Source organism: Penaeus monodon, chromosome 2 (genome assembly GCF_015228065.2).
Source record: "Penaeus monodon isolate SGIC_2016 chromosome 2, NSTDA_Pmon_1, whole genome shotgun sequence".
NCBI classification, from domain to species: Eukaryota; Metazoa; Arthropoda; class Malacostraca; order Decapoda; family Penaeidae; genus Penaeus; species Penaeus monodon.
In genome coordinates, this window is record NC_051387.1 from 50,130,396 (window position 1) to 50,137,895 (window position 7,500).

Consider the following 7,500-nt stretch of genomic DNA (forward strand, 5'->3'; position numbering starts at 1 on the left):
TTATATATAATATTATATAATATATATATTATATATAAATTTTATATACTATATATATTATATAAATGTATATATGTGTGTTATATGTGTGTAATTTTGTGTGTATATATGGTAGTATTATTTAATATTAATTAATAATATATATTTTTATAATATTTATATAATTTATAAATATATATATATAAAATTTTATATATAAAATATATATAATTTTATAATATGTAAAAATATGTATATATATGATATATATATATGTAATATGATAGATTTTAAAATTATACATATATATATATATTATAATTTAATAAATATATATATATAATTTTTATATATATATATATATTATATAATATATGTTATATATATATATATAATGTATATATAGTTATTTTTAAAGTATATTTTTTATATATTATTTTATATATTATATATATATTTTTTATATTATATTATAATAATAAAATAAAAAATATATATATTTTAAAATATATATATATATATTATATATATTTATAATAAAATATATTTTTAAAATTTTTAAATATTCATTTAATAAATTATTAAATATAATAAATATATAATATATATAAAAAATAATAATCCATTTTACCCAAAAAAACAAAACATAATATACCTATATAAAAATATAAAAAATATAATAATATATAAATATATAACACATAAACATATATATTAAAACATATATAAATATATAAATATATAATATATTATATATATATATGTATATATATGTATATATATGTATATATATGTATATATATGTATATATATATATACACACACACACACACAACCACACACATATATACCAGGTTTCGCTTCCATAAAGCAAAACTGGCAGTACAAGGTCTTGTAGGGGGAATGGAACCAGACTGCAAAATGGCAGTCAAGACTGCAAGCAAGCCCTGTGCCATAGGTTCACTCCCAGTCTTTAGCAGTTCAGCAGGGATATCAAATATGCCTGCAGCTTTCCCACACTTCAGCGTGGAAATCAGCTTGGAAATCACCAACCTAACCTCAGTTAGGCTAGGAGATTCTTCGCTGATGGGTGGTTCCTGCACAGGTATTGTGATACCACTTGCATCCAATCTAACTGTTGGAGGGTCTACCTGGTACAGTTGCTCAAAATGCTAAGCCCAAAGTTCACAAACCCCAATATGATCTGAGATGATCTGTCAATCCACTGAGCAGACTGAAGTCATCTGCAAGAAGGGCTTAGAGTTCAGCTTTCTCAGGGCTTGGTAAGCAGGGTTAAGGTCATTTACCAAGAAATGGCCTTCATCCTCCTCAGCAAGATTCCTGATGAACTGTTCCTTGTCCCTTCGCAGCAGTGTCTGAGCCCTATGCACCAAAGTGACAAAAGTCCTGATTGCCATTCAGCTAAACCATGCAACTAGCTTCAGCAGCCTCCAATGAAATTCTGTTATAGGGCAGCCACTACCAGTCTATGGTCAGTGCCAGAGAACTCGGCACTCCAGTAAACCCTGCAATTCCCTCAATCAAGTGCTGATAAGAATGCGGCGGTTGATCTCCTTGGCCACGGTACCTGTATTGCTATACCATGTCAAGCGATGCGGGTTGGAGCGCTGATACCAGGAGTCAGAAATCCTCGTTTTCTGGGACCTAGCAAAGTCCTGGAGAAGGAGGATGTTCTTGCTGCTGGGATCAACTCCCAAGCCATGGGCAATGACAGACATCCCGTAGCCAGCTCGATCATAGCCGGATACCGCAATGGTCACCCAGAACAATGCGAATATCTCGCCAGGGGCAATTGTCTGCCACGGATGGGAGTCTGGCATAGAATGCCTCTTTCACATCAAGTTTGCAAACATCAGTAGGAGCATAAACAGCAATATTTGATGTGAAGTCAGAAACATGCTCCAGTCTCAATGCCATCAACTGGCGTCACCTCAACTACTGAAGGTTGAAGTCGGCTGGAGATGGCTATGGCTTCTCCCTGGAGATGATGCTTATCACTGTGGCCTGACCAGTAGTAGGTGTACCCACCCATACTGATCGTGCTGCTGCCAGGTCTTCTCACCTCAGAGAGGGCAGCCACCTCAACTCCAAACTGCTCCAATTCCCTCGATAGTATAGGTAACCGCTTGTCCTGCTGCAAAGACCGGATGCTCCAAACACCTACTCTGATAGCTCACCTGTAGTTAAGCCTCAGGTGATCGCTCCAAGTTGATGCCAATTCTGCCCCCCCCAATGATACTGCCCCAAATAAAGGTTGTGGGGCCCAACATCCAACTGTGGGGTCCCCTTGGGCTTTGCCCCACAAGCGTGATGCTGGCCGGCACCTACCAGGGAGCAGGCAGGATGAGTAACTCTCATTCCCTTCCTGCACCCACAGCCCGCCTCGCTTGCTGGGTGGGAAAGACAGAACCCCTCCCCCAGGTATATCCATTTATTTTGGAGGAGGGCTGGCAAGACCCACCTCCCCCAAGCCACCCAATTAACCCCAGGGTAGCTAATGGGCAGGAGTTGGTATGGAGCCAGGGCATGTCCACACGATGGTGGGCCATGGCTCTAGGACTGCAAAGTGCCCAGTTTCCATTGGTGGCCACAAGGAGGCACCAAGGTTACCACACCATTGCTTCACATCATCCTGAGCATGAAGCACCCACCAATATATATATATATATATATATATATATATATATTATATATATATATAGATATATTAATATTATATATATATATATATATATATATATATACATATATATATACATATATATAATATATATACACATATATATTATAAATATATATATATTATGATATATATAATATGATAATTATAATATATCTATATATATAATATAGATAATATTTTTAATATATATAATATATGTGTATATATATATAATTATATAATATATATATATATACATATATTATACATATATATTATATATTATATATTATAATTATATATATATATATATATATATATATTATATATATAATATACGATATATATATATATATATTGTTATATATATATATATATATATATAATATTATAAATATATCATATAATATACATATATATATACATATAATACATATAAATATTTAAATATATATTTTACATATATATATACATATAAAATATATATAATATAATATATATATATATATATACAATATATATATATAAAATATATATACATATATAATTTTATATAATATATACATAATATATATATATATATATATATATGTATATATATATATATATATATATAAAAATATATTTTTATATATAATTATATATATATATAATATATATACATAAAACATTATTATATGATTTTATTTTAATACAATATATAATAATATATATATATATATATATATATATATATATATATATACATATTTTATATAACATATATAATACTATATATGTATGCATATTTAAGTATATGTAAGATTGCACATGCATGTATGCATATGTCTGTCTGTTTATAAATTGCCAACCAAAACAAATCACTCAGAAACCTATTTTCTGCAAATTAGTTGCAATTTCCAGCTGACAAAGAAAAATATTATCAACAAGGAAATAGGATTTAGGATACTGGGATGTCTAATTAAGTTGAGCAAATGCCTTCAAAGCCAGATTTCCTAACTCAATTGCAATGCAGCGCTAAGCAATTACCACTGACTCCATAACGTGAGCTCTGATGGGGGATAAAACACACCTACAACCCACATATTCTGAGACACGAGTATTTACTGGTTCCTTATATGATAATAAAACACCATGGAGGTCTACAAGATCCAATATCAATCTCAACTGTAATCTGCATCAAGCCATAAATGTATTTTTTTTATAAAACTGCAACTTTTCAAGGTCATATGAAGTAATAGTAGAAAATATCAGCCCAATATGGAATATGTCCCGACATCTACCTACCTTTACCTAACAGTGGCCATTAATGTTTGTTTTTGTTTTGTTTCCTCCATCTATCTGTCTATCATCTCCCTTTCCCCCTCCATCTATCCATACAATTTACCTATATACCTTCACACTCTTAAAGTTCACTTTTCTATATACAATAACTGTCTCTATAACTAGTTCTATCTATACATCTATCCATCTAAACATTCATTTTTATCTTTGGCAAAAAGTCACATAAATAGTAATAATAATAATAATACTAAATATACATGCTAAGAGTTATCAAATAATGTAAAATTGCCGGTATAAGGAAGACCTACGCTGTGAAGACCTTCTGTTCAATATATTCAATCTCCTCGACAATCTATTCCCTTTAATCTTATACATGTACGTATTTACCTAGTCATAAATGCAACGAAAAACCCTTGAAATGAGTGTGTAAGAAGATTTACCTCGCACAAGGACTGGGGCTTTGTTGTTGATGTTCAAGCAACGTGGTTCGAAGTGTTGGTGAAACTGAAACACTTTTCGAATCAATGGAATGAGTTGTGTTGGAGGAGGATCATTGTGTGTGTATATTCCCTTCCTGGAATGCTGCACACGATTACCATAAGTTATTGAGAAGTTATATATTTTTTTTTTTTTTTTTGGTTTTAGTCCTTAATTTAGAATTTATTGCGAGAAAAAAAAACGGTGTTCATATTTCTGGATGTTACTTGAAGGTTATCGGCACAACAGTCCGGAATTTTACAGCACACGGTCGTTTACTCTAGCTCTCCACTATATCAAATTATTTTATATCTTATGCGCCTCGGGGAACGCATAACCGGCTGAGGCCGTTCATATTCCAAGTGCGCTTACTCTAACAAAAAAATAAGTTAGATATAATAGAAAAACAATAATAAAAGATAAGAAACCAAATCCTCTGGTCACATCTTCAGATGTGTTGCATGGAGATAATTCGCACAAGCGTCCGGGGGAGTTTTTATCACAAATTCGTTTTTCTAGATCTTCATAATCTGATAAAAAAAACATGGATTATGCGACTTAAAATTTTTATATTACTTTGGAATTAATTGTACGAAAAAGTAAGCATGTTTCTTATACGCCCTAGGAATCTAATTTGCACAGAAGGTTAATGGCGTTTCGTGTTACCTGGCACCTTTGCAAGCGTTGCTAAGCTACTTATTATCCCTCTTAATACTCTCTTGAGTAGAGATTATAATCAAGATGAGCATATATCACATATGTTCACGTATGGGGACTGGATAACAATTACAATTTCACTCTCTCTGGAGCGGGCTCGGTGCTTGAACAAGAATAAAACTTGTCCTTAGTTGTAAGCTTCACTTTCTGTCCGTAATATTTCAAATAGTTATTATAAAGACAAGAAATAGCTTTATACATTTCATAGATATAGACACTTGTCAATGACTCTTCGTACGCGTCACACGGGATTCAATACTGTTTTTATATGGATTAATAAATCCACCAAAATAATCGGTTTGATCGTCCACGCAGTTTCTTGCTGGGTACCGAACTGCGGCGCAAGTGCCACACAAGCGCCCTGGCCTCTCCTGGCCCTGCTGACCGAGCATAGACCACAGTGGTGTCTTTGTTCAAAAGACCTGTAGATTATCACCCTTATGTCCCCGAGACAAAGTGTCTGTAGTGCCTTGTAGGCTTTTCCCCGCGATAGATTCACCATCGCACTCTGTGCCTTTAATGGAATGTGGAGTTGCCCTGACCTCTACCATGTCATCCACCATACAACCATTGGATAAAAAAATCCATGGTGTATAATAGTCGCCTTGGATCAGGATTAACTCCAAAATACCTTTAAAATACTACAACCATTAATCTGGAGAAAATAGAATAGAAAATAAGTAACTAAAGATAATATAACGGTAACAATAAAAAGATGCTGCTCTTCAATACAGATAGACAGGCAGGAAGGCTGCCACACTTATGCATGAAAACCTATATTTGCATGCCCACCATTTACAAACATGCAAAAGCGTGTGTCTCCCAAGGGAAATTTCATCCAAGTGCACGGATTGGTGCCAACAGCACCAATCCGTGCACGTGAATTGGTGGTTCCTTGGTTTCTTCCTTTCATCTTTAAAGTTGTTAATTTCATGTGAAGATGGCAACGCGTGCCGCACTAAGCTGTGCGAACCGACCACGAAAAGGATGCATAAATGCCCTCTATACAGTTGTTTATCTTTATTTCGGAAAATGCCAGTACCGAGAATGACCCTAATTTTTGCAACTTCTCATCTACGGCATATCCATCGCATGTTACAGTTACAGATATTTGATATTATAATGCGCAAAAAAATATGTTTGCAATCACCAGGAGAAACGAAACAGGTCTAAAGCAGGGGTTCCCAACCTGGGGGCCATGGGGGTACCTTCTGGGGGCCCGTGGAGCAATTTGAAAATGATGACGTCGAATCAAACTGAAATTATCTCATATACAGTATCTACATATAAGTATCTCTCACATATCAGTAACAATCTTCCCATAAAGTTTTCTTGTCCTCTAGGCTACTGAAACCATTACACTCTTCATAACTAGTAATAACTGAATCAGAAAAAAAGTGACAGTCAGTGAACGGAGTCATGACCGGGGGCCGCACAGTGAAAAAGGTTGGGAACCACTGGTCTTAAGAATCATGCTCAAACCGGCGGCAACTGCGTATGAATAAGGGGCACTGGATGCAGGAGTCGTAAATTTGAAACCAAGGAGGCCTACGTAATTCGTTCTCGGAAGTGTGTGTGTGTGTGTGTGCGTGTGTGTGTGTGTGTGTGTGTGTGTGTGTGTGTGTGTGTGTGTGCGCGCGTGAGTGTGCGTGTGTGTGTGTGTGTGTGCGTGAGTGTGCGTGAGTGTGCGTGTGCGTGTGCGCGCGGCGCGGCTGCGCGCGCGTGTGTGTGTGTGTGTGTGTGTGTGTGTGTGTGTGTGCAAAAGCAGCCCCAGTCAAAGTTCAAAGGTTCGGGTAAAAAAAAGTGTAAACAAGAAATTAATGACGATTAGATTAATCCACATTGATAAGTTCGTACAATTAGCAAAATTCAAAACGTACGTGTAATTAAATATGCATTTATCATCATCATCATTATTGTTTGGTTATCATTATCACTATTATTATCATCACTATTACTTTCATAACTATTATGACATTTGTTGTTATTATCATTATTACTATTATGATTATTACGACATTTATTAGTATTATTATCATCATTTGAGTATTTACTATTTATAATCAATATGACATTTATTACTGTTATTATTATCATTATCATTATTGTTATCATTATCAGTAATCATCGATGAATTAATGACGGGTGATTCAGACCAAAATTTCCTCGAAAACCGGATTTAACGGCCACCCGGAAAGTGGCGGGAATATCGCCGTGCAGCGAAACTATTGGTCGGGAAAACGTTTGAGTGTAACTCACTCACTCTCTTACTCACTCACTCACTCACTCACTCACTCACTCACTCACTCACTGTGTGTGTGTGTGTGTGTGTGTGTGTGTGTGTGTGTGTGTGTGTGTGT

The 7,500-nt window shown here is 34.5% G+C and overlaps 1 protein-coding gene across 1 annotated transcript in view; it reads right to left on the reverse strand.

Moving 5' to 3' along the window:
* The window catches only part of LOC119583521, a 20,680-nt gene extending 16,104 nt beyond the window's left edge, over positions 1–4,576 (reverse strand). The window contains 1 exon segment of the mRNA XM_037932054.1: positions 4,387–4,576. The gene's annotated coding sequence lies outside the window, so the exon portion shown is untranslated.
* Positions 4,577–7,500: the final 2,924 nt, after the last annotated feature.